Source organism: Spermophilus citellus, assembly GCF_964194105.1.
Source record: "Spermophilus citellus genome assembly, chromosome: 2".
Taxonomy (NCBI): domain Eukaryota; kingdom Metazoa; phylum Chordata; class Mammalia; order Rodentia; family Sciuridae; genus Spermophilus; species Spermophilus citellus.
In genome coordinates this window covers 135,858,745-135,881,869 of record NC_138183.1, presented here as the reverse complement: position 1 = coordinate 135,881,869, position 23,125 = coordinate 135,858,745, and positions in this window count along the sequence as shown.

Sequence of the window (23,125 nt, the reverse complement as noted above, 5' to 3'; positions counted from 1 at the left end):
TTTACTTCGCAGATCAATTTAACTCTGTACATTTTAAACTCCTTCTCTGACATTTTTTCCTGTAGTATCAATGGATTCTTTTATTGGAGAATCCTGGTTTGTTTGGAGCAATCTGTTCCCTTGCTTTTTCATGTTGTATGTCAACCCAGTTTGGATCTGAGGAAGTAGAGTTTCTATCCTGTGGACTTAGTGTCCCTGAGGTTTCCAGTACCTCACTTACGAAAAAGCTACCTATCTGCTTTCTTGGTTTCATTCCACCATCCTGAAAACCTCTTATTATTTGTATTCTTGATGGCTGCCATTCTAACTTGTGTGAGATAAAATTTCAGTGTAGTTTTGAATTGAATTTCCCTAAATGCTAATGATGTTGAACATTTCTTCACATATTTTTTTGGCCACTTGAACTTATTCATTTGAAAAGTTAATATTTAATTCATTTTTCCATTTATTCTTTTTTTTTTTTTTTTGGAAGGGGGCGGTAAGCTGGGATTGAACTCAGGGACATTCAACCACTGAGCCACATCCCCATCCCTGTTTTGTTTTTTTATTTAGAGACAGGGTCTCAATGAGTTGCTTAGAACCTCACTGTTGTTGAGGCTGGCTTTGAACTCACAATCCTCCTGCCTCGGCCTCCCAAGCCACTAGGATTACAGGCATTTTTTTTTTGGCTTTTTTTTTGAGTTCTTTATACATTCTAGATATTAATCCTCTGTCATTAGTATAGCTACCAAGATTTTCTGCCATTCTGCAGATTCTCTCTTCACATTCTTAACTGTTTCTTTTGCTGTGCAGAAACTTTTTAGTTTGATGCCATCCATTTATTAACTTTTGGCATTACTTCTCGAGCTTCAAGAATCCTCTTGAGAAAGTCATTGCCTGTACCCATATTTGAAGTGTTGATCCTATGTTTTCTTCTAGGAGTTGCAGAGCTTCTGGTCTAATTCCTAGGTCTTTGACCCACTTTGAGTTTGTTTTTGTGCAGGGTAAGAGTTAAGGGTTTGATTTCATTCTTCTACATATGGATAACCAGTTTTCCCAGCACTATTTCTTAAGAAGATTGTCTTTTCTCCAATGTTTGTTTTTGAGACCACAAAGATTAGGTAACTAACTGCATCTGAGAGGGTCTGTCCTGTGACTTCTGTACAATTGATCTATGAGTCTGTTTATATTCCAGTTCCATACAGTTTTTATTACTATAGATCTGCAGAATAATTTTGGCTCAGATATTGTGACTCATCTAGCACTGCTTTTTGGTTTAAAATTGCTTTGGCTATTCTGAATCTTTTATTCTTCCAAATAAATTCTATGGCTGTTTTTCCTAGTTCTGTGAAGAATGTCACTATGTTGGGGGTAGGAGTTGGGGGGGTTGTGCGCACACACGCGCAATGAGGGTTGAACCGAAGGCCTGTGCATATGAGGCAAGTACTCTACCAACTGAGCTATATCTCCAGCCCTGTAATTGTATTTTGATGAGAATTGCTTGTATGTTGATTTTGGTAATATAGCCATTTTAACAGTATTATTTCTGCCTATCCATGAACATGGGATCTTTCCATCTTGTGTCTTCTTCAATTTCTTTCTTCAGTGTTCTATAGTTTTCATTGTAGAGGACATTCACCTCCTTAGTTAGATTTATTCCTAGATTTCTGTCTTGCCTTTTCTTTCTGTTCTTTTTTGTTTATATGTTTTTTGACAATTGTGAATGGAATTGTTTTCCTGATATCTTTCACAACAAATTCATTATTGGTATATAGTAAAGTCATTGACTTTTGTTATGTTGATTTTCTAACCTCCTACTTTGCTGAATTTATTGGCACTAGCAGTCTTCTGGTGGCACTTTTGGGATCTTCTTAGAATAGAAATGATAATTAAATGTCTTCCTTTCCTATTTTTAGCCATTGTATTTCCTTCTCTTACCTAACTTCTCTGGCTAAAATATCTAGTACCATATTAAATAGGGATTGTAAGAGTAAACATCCTTGTCTTAGTCCAGATTTTAAAGAAAACACACTCAGTTTTTCCCTAATGCACTATGATATTGGCTTTGGGTTTTTTCATACATAGCCTTAAGGTGTTGAGGTATATTCCTTCTATCCCTACCCAGTGCTTTTAACATGAATGGGTACTGAATTTTGTTGAAGATTTTCTCTGCATATATTGAGATGCCTGAGTAATTTTTGTCCTTAATTCTATTTATGTGAGGAATTACATTTATTTATTTGCATATGATTGCATCCCTAGGATAAAACGAACTTGGTCATGATGTACAATCTTCTTACATACTGGTGAATATGATTTGCTCATATTTTAGGGATTTTCATATCTCATTTCATTAGGAATACTAGTCTATAGTTTTCTTCCTTTGATGCATCCTTATCTGGTTTTCATATGAATGTGATACTGGCTTCATAGAACAAACTTGAGATTGTTCCATTCCTTTCTATTTCATAGAATAATCTAAAGAGCAATGGCATTAGTTCTTCTTTAAAGATCTGGTAGAATTCAGCTGAGAATCCATCTGGCACTAGGCTGTTCTTTGTTGGAAGACTTTTTATTACTGCTTCTGGCTCATTGCTAGTTATGGTTTGCTTAGGTTTTCTATGTCTTCTTGATCCAATTTTGGTAGGTTGTATTTGTTTAGAAATGTATACATTTCTTCTACGTTTTCCCTAATGATCATCTGGATTTCTTTGATGTCTGTGGTGATTTCTCCTTTTTCATCTATAATTTTATTAACTTGGGTCTTCTTTTTCTTTTGGTTAGTTTAGCTAAGGGCTTACCAATGTTATCTTTTCAATGAGTCAACTCTTCAATTCATTGATCCTTTATATCTTTTCTTCATTCTCAATTTCATTGATTTCATCTCTATTCTTAATTATTATTTCTTCCTTCTACTAGTTTTGGAATTGGTTTGTCCTTTTTATTCAAGGGCCTTGAGATGCATTATTAGGTTGTTTATTTGGATCTTTCTGATTTTTTTTATTTTTTGTGTACTTATAGCTATAAGTTTTCCTCTTAGACTGCCTTCACAGCATCCCAAAGTTATGGTATGTTCTATCACTATTCTCATTGGAGTCTAAGAATTTTTAAATTTCTCCCCTGGTTTTGTCTATCATTCAAAAGTGTATCATTCACCGGGCACAGTGGCAAATGCCTGTAATCCCAGTGGTCGGGAGGGTGAAGCAGGAGGATCACAAGTTCAAAGCCAGCCTCAGCAAAAGCAAGGCACTAGGCAACTCAGTGAGACCTTGTCTCTAAATAAAATACAAAATAGGGCTAGGAATGTGGCTCAGTGGTTGAGTGTCCCTGAGTTTAATCCCCAGTACCAAAAAAAATCTTTTTTAAAGTATATCATTGAGTCTCCATGTGTTTCCACAGCTTCTGTTGGGTTGTTTGGAACTGATTTCTAATTTCATTCCATTATGTTCTGATAAGGCACAAGGAACAGTATCAGTCTTTTTGTATTTGCTAAGAGTTGCTTTGTAGCCTAAAATAGGATCCATTTAGAGGTAAGGTCCATGAGTCACTGACAAGAAGGTGTATTCAGCTATTGTTGGATGAAATATTCTACAGATATCTGTTAGGTCCGTTTTGTTTAAAATATTTTTCAGGTTCAAAGAATCTTTACTGAATTTATGGAGTTCATGTCTAGATCACATACTGGTGACAGAAGTGGGTTGAAATCATCCACTATTTTTGTACTGGGGTCTCTCTAAGGCTTTAATTCAAGTAGTGTCTCTTCTATGTAATTAGGTATGCCCACATTTTATTTATTGTGTAATATTTACTATAGGTATATCTTCTTGTTGGATTGTTCCCTTTACCAGTATGAAGTGACCTTCTTTGGCACTCTGATTAATTTTTATTTGAATTCTGCTCTGACAGACATGAAAGGAGCTTCTATCTCTTGTTTGGGGGTCCCATTCACATGGTATATCAATTTCTATCCTTTCATTTTCAGTCCGAGTCTGTCTTTTCCTGAAAAGTGCAAATAACATATAGTTGGGTCTTGTTTTTTAAAGCATTCTGCCAATTTGTGTCTTTTATTTTAGAGAGTTGAAACCATTTTTACATTCTATGCTATTATAGAGATGTTTGTTAATTCCTGCCATTTTTAATAATTTCTTATGTTTGACTGTGTCTCATTTGCTTAACTATACTTCAAATGACATTTGTTCATCTGTGAGATGTGCAGTTTATTTTTTATTTCTAATGTGTGAACTACTTAAATAAGTTCTGGGAACTGGGATTGTGGCTCAGAGGTAGAGCATTTGTCTAGCACATGCAAGGCCCTGGGTTCAATCCTCAGCACCACATAAAAATAAATAAATAAAGGTATTGTGTCTGACTACTTCTAAAAAATAAATACTTAAAAAAAATAAGTTCTGTAGTGCCAACTTATAGTGAGAAATTCTTTTACTTTCTTATCTTAGAATTTTTTTATTTCTTATTCAATTTTGAAAGATAGTTTTACTGGATATAGTAGTCTTAGTCGACAGTTATTTTCTTCCAGGACTTTGAACACATCATCCCAAGCCTGCTTGGTTTTAAAGTCTATGCTAAGAAATTAGAAGTAATTATGACTGGCTACCCTCTTCATGTGACCTCACATTTTTCTTGAGGCTTTTAAAATTCTATCCGTGTTCTGTACATTAGGTATTTCAATTAAAATGTGTTGTAGAAAGGTTCTTTTTTGATCTTGTCAATATGGGGTACTGAATGCCTCATTTATCTAGATGGTCATCTCATTTTATATGTTTGGAAATTTTTCTGTTATTATTTCCCTAGAGAGGTTATCTTTTCCATGAGCGTGCATCTCATGATCTTCTTCAACTCAGTGATTCTTAAATTTGGTCTGTTAATGTTGTCCCAGAGTTCTTGTATATTCTAATCTTGGATACTATTTTTCTTTTTTAAAATACTGTCTGAATGTTCAAGACTGGCCATTTTGTCTTCCAGCAATGAAATTCTGTCTTCATCACAGTTTACTCTATTAGAGTGATTTTCAACTGAACATATTATTTGATTTATTGTGTCTCTCACTTCCAAAATTTCTGTTTAGTTCTTTCTCTATCTTTATCTTTTTATTAAATTTCAAATTCATAGCCTGTACTGATTTCCTTAATGCATTTGGCTGCTTTTCTATGTTCTCCTGAAATTCATTTATCATTTTTATAATCATTCTTCTGAATTCTTTATCTAATATTTCATCCACTTTAATACTTTTGGAGTCAGTTGCTGGTGAATTATGAACTTTAGGAAGTATTATTCACCTTATATTTTCATATTTCTTTTATTCCTGTGTTGTGTTTGCTGCATCTTTTGGGATGGATTTCTCTTCCACTCTTATGTGTGAGCCTTTTGAGGGCACAGTCTTCTCTTGCCAAAGTGTCCTAGAGCGTTCTAGATTGAAACCCCCTAGGAAGTTTATCCACATACTTGGTGTGAACTTAAAGAGTCCCTAAAGGCTTCTAGCATCGCACAGAAAAGGGAGAAACAAACAGGAGGTAACAACTGATGCAAACAATATACAGAATTAAAATAAATACCAAGTTCCCACTCTAACATCTATAACACTAATTACCACAAAAACAGGAATGGTGGGTTAGCAATTGCCAACAACAAAAATTAAAAAATAACCATGAACTTTATCTGGCATAAAAGCACATTGAAGGTGTGTCTTCCACAACATGAACGGTGAGGGCAGGATTTACAAAAACTAATTAGCTCTAAAAAATGATAAAAAACAGTTCATTAACTGAAAAAAAAAACGTGATAGGAAGGTAGAAGAGGGTTTACAATGTTCAAAATGAAAGCAGAAGGAATGTAACAGGTGGCAGTTACAAAGGAAGAGGAGAAAAAACAGGAAAAACAAAGGGAAAGAAAAAGAACAAGCAAATTTGGCTGTCAGCAGAAGAAAGGAAAGAGACACAAACAAAACCAAACCACAATAAACCAAAAACTCTAACCCTCAAAACACAAGGCAATGAAAAACAACTACAGTTTTTAAATGCTAAAAATGAGGGGAAAAGAGACAAATACCAATCAGCACATCAAGAACAACAAAAAGGGGGGAGGGTTCCCTTAATGGTAAATGAAGGACTTGTCTCCACAGAGGTGGTCAAAACAGTCTACCAGAATGTTATTAAACCCTTTCTCTCTTTGTGTTGCTCACCAAAGTAACAGTTGGAGTGACCTAAGACTGCAGCTGGTTGAAATAGCTCTCAACTTCCATTCTCATCAGTATAAGGTAGAGTGGAATGTATACTACTGTCAATTCGAGTTTTGTCTGCACAGACCAGAAATACACTCCCACTGGGATTTTGGTCTAATAAGGTCTTAGGGGCTTTGTTTGGTGAAATCTGCTCTGGGCAAATAAGATCAACACACCCCTAAAGCCCAGGTAGGTGCCAATCTCTGCTGAAAAGTCTGGAGAGTCCCAAGAGGAGACACCCAAGAGGCTCATAGGGCAAGGGAACCAATCCTCCACATTCTGATATCCATGAACACAATCTTCACAAGTTTAGTCCCCAAGTGTATTCACATTCACCTGCTCACATTCCCAGTGCTCTTCAAGCTGATCATGTGAGCTGCCAGACTCAAGGGGAAAAGCAAGCTGGACTCCCTTCATTTTTCTAACTTGAATCCCAATGGGTACAATATCTCTGTAACTGTTTCACTCAAGTTCTGCTAGGTACACCTATGCACTAGCCGGGGCAATATGGAAATGTCTGCTATGATCTTCTGGGCTCCCACAGTAGCAGCTGGAGTGTGGCCACTTCAATATAGCTTCCATCTCAGCTCTCCATTTTCTAGTTGAGAAAACAGAGCACATTTCAAATACTAGTTTGTGAGATAGCCTCTGGATCAATTAAGTTCACAGCAGCTTTTCAGATCTATGTGGTTTTTATGTATCAAATCTATCCATTGTTTCTTCTGTTATCCCTACCCTCTATGGAAGACCAGTACCACTCCTGCTTACCACAATCAGCACTCATTCTTTTTCTTTGTTCAATGCACAAAAATTTCTGAGTTTCTGAGATTCTCTGTTCAATACTGAATTTTAGTAATTTAGTGAAATCCCTCTGTCAACCACCTTGCTGAAGAGCAGTACTCCCATTGCTTGAATCCCAAGCCATGAAGGAACTGGAAAGTCAGACTTTGTCTAATCTGCCCTCTTAGATTGATTCAAGGCAGGAATTTTTTGGGACAAAACCCAGAAACACATGAAACAAAAGCATAGACAAATGATACTACATCAAACTAAAAAGCTTCTGCATAGCAAAGGAAAAAAATCAGCAGAGTACAGAGACAACTTAGAAAATGAGGGTAAATATTTAGAAATTATAAATATTTAGAAATTATACATCTTTCAAAGGGTTAATGTCCAGAACAGATAAGGAACTCAAAATCTCAAAGCAGAAAATCGCATTACTTAGCAACAGACCCTCACAGGCCATTCTCAAAAGCCAACACAAAATGGACAACAGGTATATTAAAAAATGCTCAACATCACTAATCATCAGAAAAATGCACATCAAAATCACAATGAAGTTCTCACTCCAGTAAGAATGACTATTATTAAAACACTAAAAATAAATGGTGGCAAGGGAATGAAAAAAAGAGAGGCCATATTGTTGATGGAAATGTAACTCAGTACACACATTTAAAAAAAAACAATATAATTGTTCCTCAAAAAATTAAAATAGAACTACCATATGGTCTAGTAATTGCACTACTGGATATATATTCAAAGGAAATGAAACTGTACATCAAAAGAGACATCTGCAGTCCCATGTTCACTGCAATGCTATTCACAATAGTCAAGAAGCAGAAACAACTAAGCTTCCATCAGGTGATGAATGGGTAAATTCAATGTGGTACATACATACCACAGAATACTATTTCACCATTAAAAATAAAATAAAATCTTGTTATTTGTATCAACATGGATGGAACTGAAGATCACTGTGCTAAGTGAAATATGCCAGACACAGAAAAAGAAGTACTACATGTCATCAAAAAAAAAAAAAACAGTTGATCTCAGAGAAATTTAGAATAGAATGGTGGTTACCAGAGGCTGGGAAGAGAAGGGAGAAGGAAAGGAGAGGTTGAATAATGGTTACTAAGTTATTAAGAATAAAAAGTTCTAGTGTGCCATTTTCCATTGTAGGGTGACTCTAGATATCAATAATGTATGTGTATTTCAAATAGCTAGCGGAGAGCATAAGGAAGTAGTAAGCAGGGGGTGGGGGTATAAGTTAGTGGTAGACTACATGCCTAGCATGCACTGCCTCCATAAAAAAGAAAATTCAATGTTTGAGTAGATTTTTTAAAGAATTGAAACATTACACAAAGTATACATGTATTGAAATATCAAGTTCACCAATAAATATGCTTTTTTATGTTTTTATATATCAGTTAAAATGAACGTCATTTAAATTTTCAAGAGGGAGAGGTACCAGGGACTGAATTCAGGGGCACTCGACCATCGAACCACATCCCTATTTTGTATTTTATTTACAGACAGGGTCTCACTGAGTTACTTAGTGCCTCACTTTTGTTGAAGCTGGCTTTGAATTCACAATCCTTGTGTCTCAACCTCCCTAGCTGAAGGAATTATAGGCGTGTGCCACCTCATCTGGCTAAATTTTTTAAAGTAATGAGAAGGGTTGGGGATATAGTTCAGTGGTAGAACATTTGCCTGGCATGCACAAGGCCCTGGGGTTCAATCCCTAGTATCAAAAAAAAAAAAAAAAAACTACAGAATGATAAATAAGACTTGTAAAGTTCTAAAATATACTATATAGTTTTACTGGTGTACAAAAATATAAAAAGGCTGGAATTGTAGCTCAATGGTAAAGTGTTTGTTTAGAAAGTGCAAAGCCATGGGTTCAATCCTCAGTAACATAAAAAAGAACTAAAAATACGCTGGAGAAACTAGGGATAGAAGAAACTTATCTCAACATTATAAACCCAAAGCCAACATCGTACCAAATAGAGAAAAACTAAAAGCATTTCCTCTCAAATCAGGAACCCAACAAGAATGTACACTCTCACCAGTTCTATTCAATATAATCCTTGAAACTCGGGACAGAGCAATCAGGTAAGAGAAGGAAATGAAAAGGATACAATAGGAAAAGAAGGAAGTCAAACTATCACTGTTTGCCAATGACTTGATCCTATACCGAGAAGACCCAAAAAATTCCACCAGAAGACTACTAGAGCTCATAAAAGAATTTAGCAAAGTAGTAGGATATAAGATCAACATTCTTCTATACTCTAACATGATTCAGCTGAGAAAATCAGGAAAAATATCCCCTTCACAATGTTGTCAAAAAAAAAAAAAAAAAAACCTTGGGAATCAATCTAACAGGAAGTAAAAGATATCTACAATGGAAGCTAAAGAACACTGAAGAAAGAAGTTGAAGAAGACCTCAGAAGATGGAAACATCTACCATGTTCTTGGAGAGGCAAAATTAATATTGTCAAAATGGCCATACTACCAAAACCAATATACAGATTCAATTCAATTCCCAACAAAACGTCAATGACATTCTTCACCAAAATAGAGGGGGGAGGGAATCCTTCAATTCATTGGGAAGACCCAGAGTAGCCAAAGCAATTCTGAATAAGAAAAGTGATGCAGGAAGCATCACAATACCCAATCTCATAATAACAAAAATAGCAATAATATCAGCATCAAAGTAAATATAAAGATCAATGGAACAAAAGACACAAAGGCAAAGCCACATACACAGAGTCATTTGATACTTGACAAAGGTGCAAAAAATATCTTATGGTTTAGATATGCGGTATTTCTCAAAAGCTCATGTGTGAAACAATGCAAGAAAGGTTAGAGGTGAAATGATTGGGTTAAGAAAGTCTTAATCTAACCAGTGCATTAATCCTGATTGGGAGTAACAGAATAGGAACTGTAGGTAGGTAGTGTGTGGCTGGAGAAGCTGGGTTGATCAGGCATTCCAGGCATACCCGGGGAATTTATATTTTGTCCACAGTGAGGAGAGCACGTGGGCAAGCAACGCTCCCTCTTTCTCTCCCCCCACCCCTTGATTCCTGGTGGGATGTCCTGAGCTACTTTCCTCCTCCACGACTTTTTCACCTTAATGTTCTGCCTCACCTTGGGCCCAAACCAACTGAGACAGCCATCTATGGATTAAGACCTCCAAAATCCTGAGCTCCAAAATACATTTTTCCTCCTCTAATTGTTCTTCTCAGGTTTTTTGGTAATGTCAGTGAAAAACTGGACTAAAACATACTGGAGAAAAGACAGACTTTTTAACAAATGGTGCTGGGAAAAGTGGATATCTATATGTAGGAGAATGAAATTAGATCCATATCTTTTACCTGCACAAAAATCAAATCAAAATGGATCAAAGATTTAGAAGTTAGACCAGAAACCTTAAAGGTGCTATGGGATACCATTAAATTAACAAGCTTCTGCACAGCAAAGAAAACACAAGGCTAAAGACAGCCAACAGAATGGGAAAAAATCTTGCCAACTACTACTCCTCTGACAAGAGGTTAATATCCAGAATACATTTAAAAATTTTCAAAAACCTCAATGCCAGCTGGGCATGGTGGTGCACACCTGTAATCCCAGCAGCTTGGGAGGCTGAAGCAGGAGGATCACTCAACAACTTAGCAAGGTCTTAAGCAACTCAGTGAGACCCTCTCTCTAAATAAAATACAATAATGGGCTGGGGATGTGGCTCAATGGTTATGTACCCCTGGGTTAAATCCCTAGTACCAAACAAACTAGCTCAATGCCAGAAAAATAAATAACCAAATCAACAAATGGGCAAAAGAACTAAACAGAAATTTCTAAAAAGAAGAAACACAAATACCACAAAGATGTTCAACATCTCTAGCAATCAGGGAAATGAAAATCATCAAAACTACTTTAAGGTTTCATCTCACTCCAGTAAGAATGCCAATTATCAGAAATATGAATAAAAATAAATGCTGGTGAGGATGTGGGGGAAAGGTACATACATACATTGTTGGTGAGACTGCAAATTAGTACAATTACTTTCGAAAGCAGTGTAGATATTCCTCAAAAACCTAGGAATGGAACCACCATGTGATCCATTTATCCCACACTTAGCATCTAACCAAAAGAACTAAAATCGGAATATTACAGCAATGTAGTCACTACAATGTTTATAGCTGAACAATTCACAATAGTCAAATTATGGAATCAACGCAGATGCCCATCAACAGATGAATGGATAGAGAAAATGTGGTATATATACACAATGGAGTTTCACTCAGCCATAAAAAAGAATGAAATAATGGCATTTGCTTTTAAATGGATGGAAATAGAGAAAATCATGCTAAGTGAAATAAGCCAGACTCAGAAGATCAAGGGTCAAATGTTTTCTTTCATATGAAGAAGTTAAGGCAAAATTAAAAGAAAGAAGTGGGAGGAAGAGATCACAAAGATACAGAGAACATCAGAGGAGTAAAAGGAAAAGGGAAGAAGGGAGAGGAGAGAAATATGAAATTAATCTAACAGAATCATGTTATAGACATATTAAATGTACCAAAGGGAGTGTCTTTTATGTACATGTAAAAAGTACCAAGCAAAAATTAATAAATAAAGGTGTAAAAGGAAGATCAGTGGGGTAGAGGAGGGAAAAGAGAAGGAGGGAAGGGTATAAGAAAGAGGAGGAGAAATGGGGACCAATCAAATTCCTTGTATGTATAAATGTGTCAAAAGGAACCCAGATACTACGTATCAATATAATACTCTAAATTTTAAAACTTTTTTAAAATCATATGTACACACATATCCAAACATGTGTATCTGTATATGTACTGTGTATTCATAGCCTAATACTGCAAAATATACAGTTTTATGCATGCTACACACTGCTATATATTGTTCATGGATGGAACTATATACTTAATGGAGAGGGTATCATGAATGAGTATGACAATGTACTAAATTCAGAATAATGATTGCTCATAGGTAAAAGGAAAGGAAAATAATATCAGAGTTCAACTACATATGTGATGCTTTCTTTTTTTAAACAAAATGTGAAGATTGGGAAATAGACTAGAGCTGGCATGCTGATTTTTGAATATTTGATATTCTGAATATTTTAAATATTGAATATTGAACATTTTGATATTTGAATATTTCAAATTTTTTTAAAAAAAGACCCCAAAAAATGATACTGCAACAATTCAGGAGAAATTACTTCACAAATTATCTAATTCTGAAGTGTTTAGCTAAGATTTTCTTTTACTTTTCAAATGTTACCTACTTGATCCATGCTATTTCATAACTGTAAACTATCTGATTTCAAAATACACAATTGAACAGTGATTTAAAGAAAGCCCTGTGACAATACCAACAATATACATATAATACGTTATTTTAAAAAATGAATAACTAAGTCCAAAAATGTGGGGCCAACATTGCACCCTAATACCTGGTACCTACGAATATTATATTATTTGGAAAAAGGATCTCTACAGATTTAAGTTACAGATCTTGGGATGAAATCTTCCTGAATTACAGGTGGGTTCTAAATTCAATGAGAAGCATCCTTAAAAGAGAGAAGAAGGAACAAACATAAAAAAGAGAAGCTATATGGAGACAGAGGCGTTGATGGAAAGATACAGTCACAAGTCAAAGAACGCCTGGAACACCCAGGAGATAGAAGAGGCAAAGAACCTTTTTGAGAGTTAATCTGGATAGTCAACTTGATTGCATTGAGAGATGCCTAGGATTAAGAGAATTCTAGGTTCATCTATGGTTTCCAGAGACCAATCATCCGCACGTAGAACAGCAAACTGAGTGGGGAGATCAGCCTTGAATGTGGGTGGCACCATCCAATAGTCTGTGAGGTAAGGAGACAACACAATCAGAAAAAGAGAAAGCTATGGCAGATGCAAGTTCAATTCTTCTTGAGTGGGTGTGTCTACTGCTGCTACCAATTGACTGAGGATATCAGACTCTAGCTCCTTCACTTTTCTAATGTGGCCTCTAACCAGCAATTCTTCAGGGACTTTTCAGGCCTTCAGGTCAGACATGGGCTGTTTTATTGGTCCCTCTTGTTCTGAGGCTCCAGCTTCTTGAACTGAGCAGCTAACTGGTTCCTTTGGTTCTCTAGCCTACAGACTGCCATTATGGGACTATCCAGCTTCTGATCATGTGAGTTGATTCTAATATATCCCCTTCTGTGAGAACCCTAATACAACTCTCCAGCCTTCAGAGGGAGTGTAGCCCTGAAAACATCTTCATTTCAGACTTCTGCCTTCTAGAACTCTAAAAGAATAAACTTTGTGGCTTTAAATTGCCAATCTTGTGATCATTGGTTATGGCAACTTCCCAAACATTCCCCTACTAATTCAACTACCTAACATACATAGCACCTACCACAGACTTCACCTGCTCCACAATTTCCTCCTACATCCACTAAGCTCCTCCTATACTCTTTCCTGAGTCCCTACTCTTAGAGGCTATGTGTGTAAATATCTATAATCTGTTCTGAAAACTTCAATCTTCTACAGCAAAAGTGAGTTTGTACCAATTGTACCGGAATTCAGGAGTGGCTAAATAAAAGAGCACCATGCACAAAATTACAGTGTATGAATGAGAAGACAACCACTACTGAGCCTGCTCTTCCAATAAGAAAAAGGAAATACACACACATACACACACACACACACACGCGCACACACACACACACACACACACACACACACACAGTACCCTTGGGCAGTAGTTATATAACAAAGAAACCCAAGAGTAAATGATATTATTGAAGTACAGTATCTGGCTAAGGGAAACTACAGACTTTGGAAGACAATATAACATGATGTGATTATAAAAATCAATCTAATTGTGGGGTTGGGGTTGTGGCTCAGTAGCAGAGCACTTGCTTCACACATGTGAGGCACTGGGTTCGATCCTCAGCACCACACAAAAATGAATAAACAAAAATAAAGATATTGCATCTGTCTATAAATAAAACGTTTTTTAAAAAAATCAATCTAATTGAAATGTGATGGTTGTATTAAAAGATGTTTATAAACTTAAGATCAGTTCACAAATGGTTTTTTATCTTATCTAACTACACAAAATCAGAAATAATAGGATTATGCAGAAATTCTGACAGCTGATAATCCACTGCTTTCAGCCACCCAAATCTCCAAGATCCCTGGGAATTATGATATCACCCTCTAACCACAGTTCAGGATGGGCTGCAATGCTCTTGCTCTACTGATAAAGAAGCATCTGTACATCCCAGCATCCGAACACAGGACAGTAATGTAGAAAAAGAGAGCAAGAAATAGCTGATGGAACAAGGGCAGATGTTCCCAGCTAGAGGCCAGAATAGGGCTTACAAGACGACAGGCAGTGGGAGAACCAGGGTTTCTACCACAGAAAAAAGCAGTGGTAGAAACCATATGGGAAAGGACTGGAGATTCAAGAGCCAGTTTCTATATTTGCTCAATATTCAAAAGAATCAACTCAAGTGGACAAGTGACCTTCAGTCAACACTACTAAAATCATAGAGAAAATTGCTTATAAATTAATATTCTGCTTTTTTACCATTACAGAGCATGTCTTAAAAACTGAAAGCTCATCTCTCCCTCAAAATCCAAAACTTATGAGCAAATCCCAACTGCTCTACTTATAAAACATACCCCAAATCTAGTTCTCTCTTTTCCATTATTACCACCACAGTCCAAGCTGTAATTTTTTTGTCTAAATTAGCAACAACTTCTACTTGAGCTCCTGATTTCCACTGCCTAGCAGAGACAGAGATATTTTCAAACTCTAAGGAAGATCATATCACTCACCTGTTTCAATTACTCCAGACACAGTAGTGCTCTGGTGCCTGCCAGTCTCCTCTCACTTTCTTCAATTCCAACCACAAGGGTTCTCCATCCAGTTCTGCTGTAGACCTCATTCACTTCTTCTCCAGGGACTCTGTGTTCAGTATTCCCTCACCATAAGACCCTGATTTTTACCCAGAAGCCTCTTCATCCAAATCAGTTTAATGTCCTACCCTCACGGAGGCCTTGCCTATCCATACAAACAACTCTTCCTAACCTCTTGCCAGTCCTTACCTTTCATCATTAGAAAGTGCCTCAAGACTACACTTCCTTAATCAGCTCCCCAACATTCGTCTTCATTCTTTTTATAACTCTATAACATTTCTGGTTGAATGAGAAACAAATGATTCTCAACACTGAGATATTTTATGAAGTGAAGACTATTATGCAACAACCTAGTAGAAGTCTAACACCAACCATTGGTTGCAGGGGTGGGAAATGGAGACATGCCAAGAACAGTGGCACACGCCTGCAATCCCAGAAGCTTGGGAAGCTGAGGCAGTGGCTCAGTGGTTAAGCTCCCCTAAGCTGAATACCTGGTACAAAAAAAAAATGGGGACATCTACACTCAACAGAATACCAGGCAGTCCTAAAAAAAGATGACAGAGGCACATTTCATACAGATTGTGAATTATGTAACATATAAAATTTTTTTATTCCAAAGTACAAAACAAAAATTAAAGCTCATCTCTTCCTTGAAATATATATAATAAGCTACCATTTCTATTTTAAGGAGGTAAAGGAAATATATAATAATTATACACCCACACTTGCCAGTGCTTAAAATATCTCTAGATATTTTAAACAATTAAATTTCTTTCGAATTTTGAACCATTTCAATATTTCAACTCTTCAAAAATAATTTTAAATTTGAAAATAAGAGATTACAATGAAAAACATGTATTCTGAAGAGTACCAATGAGTCTCAATGTGTTTTTCCAAAGAGAAACCACTAAAAGGCAGCTATTCTTACCATCTTAATTTTGTATACTCACAATCTGGATGACAAAAATACTGTCAGGAGAAAAAGAATATATTGTTCAATGGTTCTGACAAATCTTATTTGAAGATTTTTAAGAATTTTAAGTTAGATTTCACCAAGTGAGTTAACTCTCTTCACGTTTAGAAGGCAATATTTCTTACCTATATATAAATTTTATCTATTTCAGCTTAAAAAATATTTATTCATATTACCGAAACCATACAACCAATCTATAGTATTCCATATCCAACTTCTGAAATCACTAGTAAGATAGTTCATATTTTTAACTGGAAAAAAATAAATCAGCCTTATTTGTTTTTTGGAGTACAGAGTCTCCACTTGCTATCTAATGAAGAACTTTGGTAGACAGAGGGCAGGAGTGCTTGGTGTTAAATAGCCAAGTATTTATCTATCAAATCACCTGTAATTTCTACTCAAATGGAACATCTTCCTGGAGGGTCAATTTTAAACACTGTTATATTTACATAAAATGAATATATTATGATACATAAATTATATAAAAGATATAGGTATTATAAAGATAAATATGAAATCTCAAAAAATTCAGAGCTATTTAACTCACAGGTGACTTAGGTATAGCACAGTGAAAAGTTTATAACTTGTTAGCCTACTATCAGCTGGATTTTTTTCTAGTTTTGTAAAAATGTATACAAATGACAAAATAAGATTCTACTTACCAAGTCTTTATTCTTAACCTTAAAACCAATGCTGGTAACCAATCACCTTTATTTTTATATCTACAGAAACCAAGAGAATACATTGTTTTCATACACATAAAGCATACATTCTTCAGGTGGTTTAGGGATCAAACCTAGGGCCCCATGCATGCTAAGCAAGTGCCTCTTGAGCACCTTATGCACTGTTTTGGTTAGTTTTTTCAAGTGACTTCCTCTAAACAAACACTGACTGCTACCTTTTTGACTGCTTTCCCTGCTATTATTTTCCAGTGCTATACATTTTAGTACAATACTATAGCTCCAATGGTACTTCTGTTGCAGCAGCTGCCATCAGTATACTGCTGTGTATAGTACTTGAGAGAGCAAACTATCAAAAGAACTCAATATTTGCATTTACATTTACACAAATCCTAAAAAAATTTGCAAAATTCCTGCACAGGTCATTCTGGATGATTCTAAGGCAAAATTAAAATTAACTGTTTCTTATATTATTTCCTCAATGTCTAGTGCATTTTCTCACCCACTGATTCTTCTTAACCATTTTTTTTAACATTTCTTATTACAGAGCAGAGAAAGGAGTAGGATATCAAGAGTCAATGGAAGTTTCTAAGTAGTTCCTTTTCTATAGGTAATGAACAGAATACTGCCATTAAGTGTTATTATATCAAATAAGTTGTAAACAACTGGGTGTTTTTTTATCTGTCATTATTGTAGCATTGTTTTCATAAGACCACTATGTACAACTTATTGACTCTTAATTCATATTCAGAAGACTCAGGAGAAATAATGTTTTTTTTCTTCTTGTTGCCTCTTGGTTTATTAAAATCTGTATTTCATGCAATGAAGCTAGTTATCTCACCTGAGAGACACAACATTATAAAAGCATCTAAAGAGTATAACTACACCAAAAAAAGAAAAACCAAGGAAAAAAATAATAAAAACCTTAAGAAACATAAAGATTACCTAATAAAGATATCTACTCAAAAAGTAAAAAACTCAAAAACTGTAACATGATTTCATTTCACTAAACCATATTGTATGTTTAGCTCACACTAAGATACATAAGATATTCAAACACAACCATAGTATAACTTTTTAAATGCAGTTACAATTCACCAGGCTTGGTGGTGCATGCCTGTAATCCCAGCAACTCAGGCACCTGAGGCAGGAGGTTTGTAAGTTTAAAGCCAGCCTCAGCATCTTAGTGAGACTCTAAGCAACTTAGTGAGACTGTCTCAAAATAAAAATTAAAAAGGACTAAGGATGTAGCTCAGTGGTTAAACAACCCTGGATTAAATCCCTGGCACACACACATACACACACACACACACACACACACAAATGCAGTTACAGGCTAGAGTATGGTGGTAGGTTCCTGTAACTTTAGAGGCTGAGGCAGAGGCATATAAACCTTGAGGCAAATTGGGGCAACTTAACCAGACCCTGTCTCAAAAAGCAGGTGAGAACAGGGGCTGGCGATATAGCTCAGTGGTAGAGTGCTTGCCTAACATGTATAAAGCCTAGCATGTGTGGAAATTATAGAACTTCAAAAATATACAACTTAATTTTTTTTTTAATTTTTAAAAGCAGAATGATGTCTCATTCTCATATTAATAAGTATTGTTTTAGATGACACATTAATACAAAATTAGGTGCTTACTAAAATAAAAATGCAAAACAAATTTAGCCTTAAATAAACTTTATATAGTTAATTTCCCAAAATAAGAGCAAAGAATAATAAAAAAAAATCACTGAATTCCTAATCTACATGAATTATTTATATAGAAATTACTAAGGCTGGGTACAGTGGCTTACACCTGTAATTCTGGCTACTTGGGAGGCTAAGGCAAGGAGGATCCCAAGTGCAGTACCAGGCCCCGCAAATTAACAAAACTATGCCTCAAATAAAATTTAAAAAGGGGTGAGGATGTACTCAGTGGTAGAGTACCTGGATAGCATGGGTGAGACCCTGTTTAATCCTCAGTACCACAAAAAAAAAAAAAAGAAAGTAGCCAGATTTCATGAAAACTGAATGAATTCTTAAATATAAACTAATATTGCTAAATGCTTTTGGAAAATTAGAATATATAACAATTATCAAACTATAAAAACACATGCACACAGTAGTCCATGCATATAAATACTATGCCCCAATTATTATATACCAACTATATGATACATATATGTTCATAATTTAATTCACATACCAACACTGTATGGAAGCCAGGTAATATCATTCCCATTTTACTCATTAGGAACACTGACTCAAAAAAGATTAAGTAACTTCTTTAAAAATCATAACACTATCTTTTTTTTTAAGGTGTAGGTGAACACAACATCTTTATTTCATTTTTATGTGGTGCTTGCTGAGGATTGAACCCAGTGCCCCACACATGCCAGGCAAACACTCTACCACCACAACCCCAGCCCCATGACACTATTTTTTAAAAAAAGGAGCCAGAATTCAAATGTATGTAATGACAACAAGGATCACTCTATTTGCTATGTTTGTTACTCAACCACATTCATATAGTTCTATGACATTTGGAACTGAGATTCTGAACATGTGTGAAAACTTGGTTTATACAAAATCTGCTTAAAGACTGAAACTTCTAAATAAATATTATATGGCCTAAAAAATTGTAACTTTGAAAAAAACATATGAGACTAAGACCACAATATTAACCAGAGGGCTACAAAATAACTAATTGCCTTTTTATATGTAGACTATATTTTAAACACACACAGTAAACAAACACAATTAAGATTTTTATATTACAATGAAATATTATTTTTACAAATTTTAAAGCTCTAAAATATTAATATAGCTTATTAAATAGTAAAAGATGACTTTCCTACTTTCTATGTGGTCCTTCTACCTCCAACCTTTGCCCTTTAACAGAATGATATTTTTTTCTTCTTTTTCTTAGTTGTTGATGGACTTTATTTTATTCATTTATTTATATGTGGTGCTGAGAATCGGATCCAGTGCCTCACACACGATAGGCAAGCATTGTACCACCGAGCCACAACCCCAGCCCAGAATGATATTCTTTTATTTCACTTAGAATGATAGTTTTATAGTTAACATCTTTCTGTGTTAAGAGATGAGCAATCTACTGCATAACTTTGTTTATTCCTCATAGCAGATCTAGAAGGTAGGTACTATCATTACTCTCATTTTGCAGATGAGTAATCTCAGGATTGGTCAGATTACCTAAATTAGCCAGGGTGAGATAGCAAGGAGGTGACCCAGGAGAAATGACTCCCGATATCATGCTCCTAACTACCATCACACCAACCACTTCTTAGTCAACCTAGGATAACCTCCCAAAAATACAAACTGAATGATATCAACTCTGGTAAAATAAAATGACTTCAAGTGCTATCCCACATTATTACCAACATAGACTTCCAGTCATCTTCCAAATATGTTCTATGCTATTTCACCTGTGTCAACTTAAATTAATTAATTAACCCATAAAAACCTTCCTTCCATCCTTGATCTGCTGAAAACAGTCATCTCTCTAAAATCAACTCAAATGCCACTCTTTAAGAAATTTTTTTCGACCTCTCAGCGTCATCAGTTGCTGTATGTGCGTGCGGAGGACCCAGCTAGCTTGCAATAAACACATCTTTGCTGCTTGCATCGATCTTGGGTCTCTGGTGGTCTTTGGGGGTCCCAAATTCGAGCATAACACTCATTTATATGTGGTGCTGAGAATCAAACCCAGTGCCTCATATGTGCTCTGCATATGAGCTAAAACTCCAGCCCCAGGTCACAACTGCTTGCCCACATCCAATCCAAAAGCAAACTCTTCAATGAACCACTTCTATTGAGTCTTTCCAAAACATCTTACTTAATTTTCTTATAAACAACTTATTTTTGTATTAATTCATGGGTCCAGAACTTCACTGAAACCAGCGGCGACAGGTGTGTAATCCCCTACCCATCCCTCTGCACACAGCGGAGAAACCTTAAGGGCCCCTCCCAGCTCTCCCTTGAGCGCGATAGCCAGACCAAGGGAATCAGGAGTAGCACGGGACTCGCGGCGCAGAACTCCCGGCTACCGCTCCCACCAGTGCTGACAACTGAGGTCTCTTGCACCAGCTACTGGGGGCGTGGCTACCGGAGGGCAAGCAGATTCGCTGGGGGTTCTCAGCCCCAAGCTCTACAAACTTAGGGTCTGAGAGAATGGCAAACAGGGAGAGTGTGCCCAGGCGTTCATGAAAACAGGGCTCACAGGAGCAGCAGACCTGGCGTGTAGCCAGTATTGTGGTGAGCGTCACTGGTGAGCGGGCCCTGGCTTAAGGAAAAGTGGGGAAGTGACTAGACACAAGAGAAGGCCCTAGGCACTCAGGATTGGAGACCCACCCAATCTGGGAGGAAGAGCTGCTGCACAGTCATTGGTCCCGCTTATTGAGAGGAGAAGCTGGCCCAGTGGGCACAGCTCCACCTACTGGAAGAGAAGTTAATCAAACTCTAAGACTGCATTTATGAATTTTTTTTTAATTTGGGGCTTTGTTTTTTTTTCATTTTCATTTCTTTTTGTTTTTTTTAATTTTTTAATTTTTTAATTTTTTTATTTTATTTATTATTATTTTTTAATTTTAATTTTAATTTTTTATTATTATTTTTTTTTTAAAAATTCTTTTTTTATTTTCCATTTTTTTTATTGTTGGTTGTTCAAAACATTACATTGTTCTTAATATACCATATTTCACAGTTTGATTCAAGTCTTTTCATTTCTTTTCAATTTTCTTACTCCCCCTTCCTTGAATTCTACCTGCTTACTCTCATTCTCTTTAGTGATTTCTTCCCTTCCCTTCTAATACCTTTCCTCCCAAGCATCAAATAAATTTATAGGAGTAAACAGTAACTCAGCAGTCAAACAGAACAAGAAGTAACATGAGCAGCATGAAAAAGCAAGGAAGAAAAGGAGTACAAACAATGAAGGACAGCCTAAATATTCAGGAGGACCTAGAGTCATCAGAAAAATGGTCATATAAAGAACTCAAGAAATACCTTAGACAGATGGAATGGAACCTTAAAGAGGATACGAGACAGCAAATTCAAACAGTTAAACAACACATTGAAAATGAATTACATAAACAGATAAAAGAAGAAGTTAAGCATCTTTATTAGGAAATAGAGATTATAAAAAAATCAAACAATAATTCTAGAAATGAAGGATACTGTAAACCAAATTAAAAACTCAAATGAGAGTATCACTAACAGAGTGGAGCATGTAGAAGCCAGAACGTCAGATAATGAAGACAAAATATATCATCTTGAAAAGAGTCTAGCCAAATCAGAAAGGCTGGTAAAAAATCACGAGAAAAATATCCAAGAGATATGGGATATCATAAAAAAAACGAAATTTAGGAGTCACTGGGATAGAGGAAGGTATAGAGACTCAAACCAAGGGAATGAGTAACCTGCTGAATGAAATAATTACAGAAAACTTTCCAGAAAAAAAAAGGAAACAGATATACAAATTGTAGATGCATACAGGACACCGAGCACACAAAATCACAGTAGACCAACGCCAAGACACATTGTTATGAAGATATCCAATATACAAAACAAAGAGAAAATATTAAAACCTACAAGACAACGGAGGCAGATTACATTCAGGGGTAAACCAATAAGGTTAACAACGGATTTTTCATCACAGACGCTGAAAGCGGGAAGATCCTGGAAAAACGTATTTCAAACACTGAAAGACAATGGATGCCAACCAAAAATTCTGTATCCAGCAAAATTAAGCTTCAGGTACAACAACGAAATAAACATCTTTCATGATAAACAAAAGCTAAAAGAATTTGCAGCCAGAAAACCAGCATTGCAAAGCGTCTTGAGCAAAACACTACACGAGGAAGAAATGAAAAACAATAACCAAAACCATCAGTGGGAAGTGCCTCGGTAAAGACAGAGGGCGGGGGGGGAAGCTAATCATGGAGAAACAAACTAAATTAAAAAAAAAAAAAGATAAATAATCAAACATGGCTGGAAGTACAAACCATATATCAATAGTAACTCTAAACGTAAATGGCTTAAACTCTCCAATAAAGCGACATAGGCTGGTAACATGGATTAAAAAACAAATCCAACAATATGCTGCCTCCAGGAGACACATCTGATTGGAAAAGCCATACACAGGCTGAAGGTGAAAGGTTGGGAAAAAATATACCATGCACATGGTCCTCGTAAGCAAGCAGGGGTGGCCATCCTCATATCGAATAAAATCGACTTCAAGACTAAGTTAATCAAAAGGGATAAGGAAGGACATTATATAGTGTTAAAACGAACCATTCACCAACAAGATATAACAATTATCAATATTTAGGCACCAAATAATGGTGCTGCAACGTTCATAAAACAAATTCTCCTCAAGTTCAAGAATCAAATAGACCACAACACAATAATTATGGGTGACTTCAACACACCTTTCTCACCATTGGACAGATCCTCCAAACAAAAGTTGAATAAAGAAACTATAGAACTCAATATCACAATCAATAACCTAGACTTAACTGACATATATAGAATATATCAACCATCATC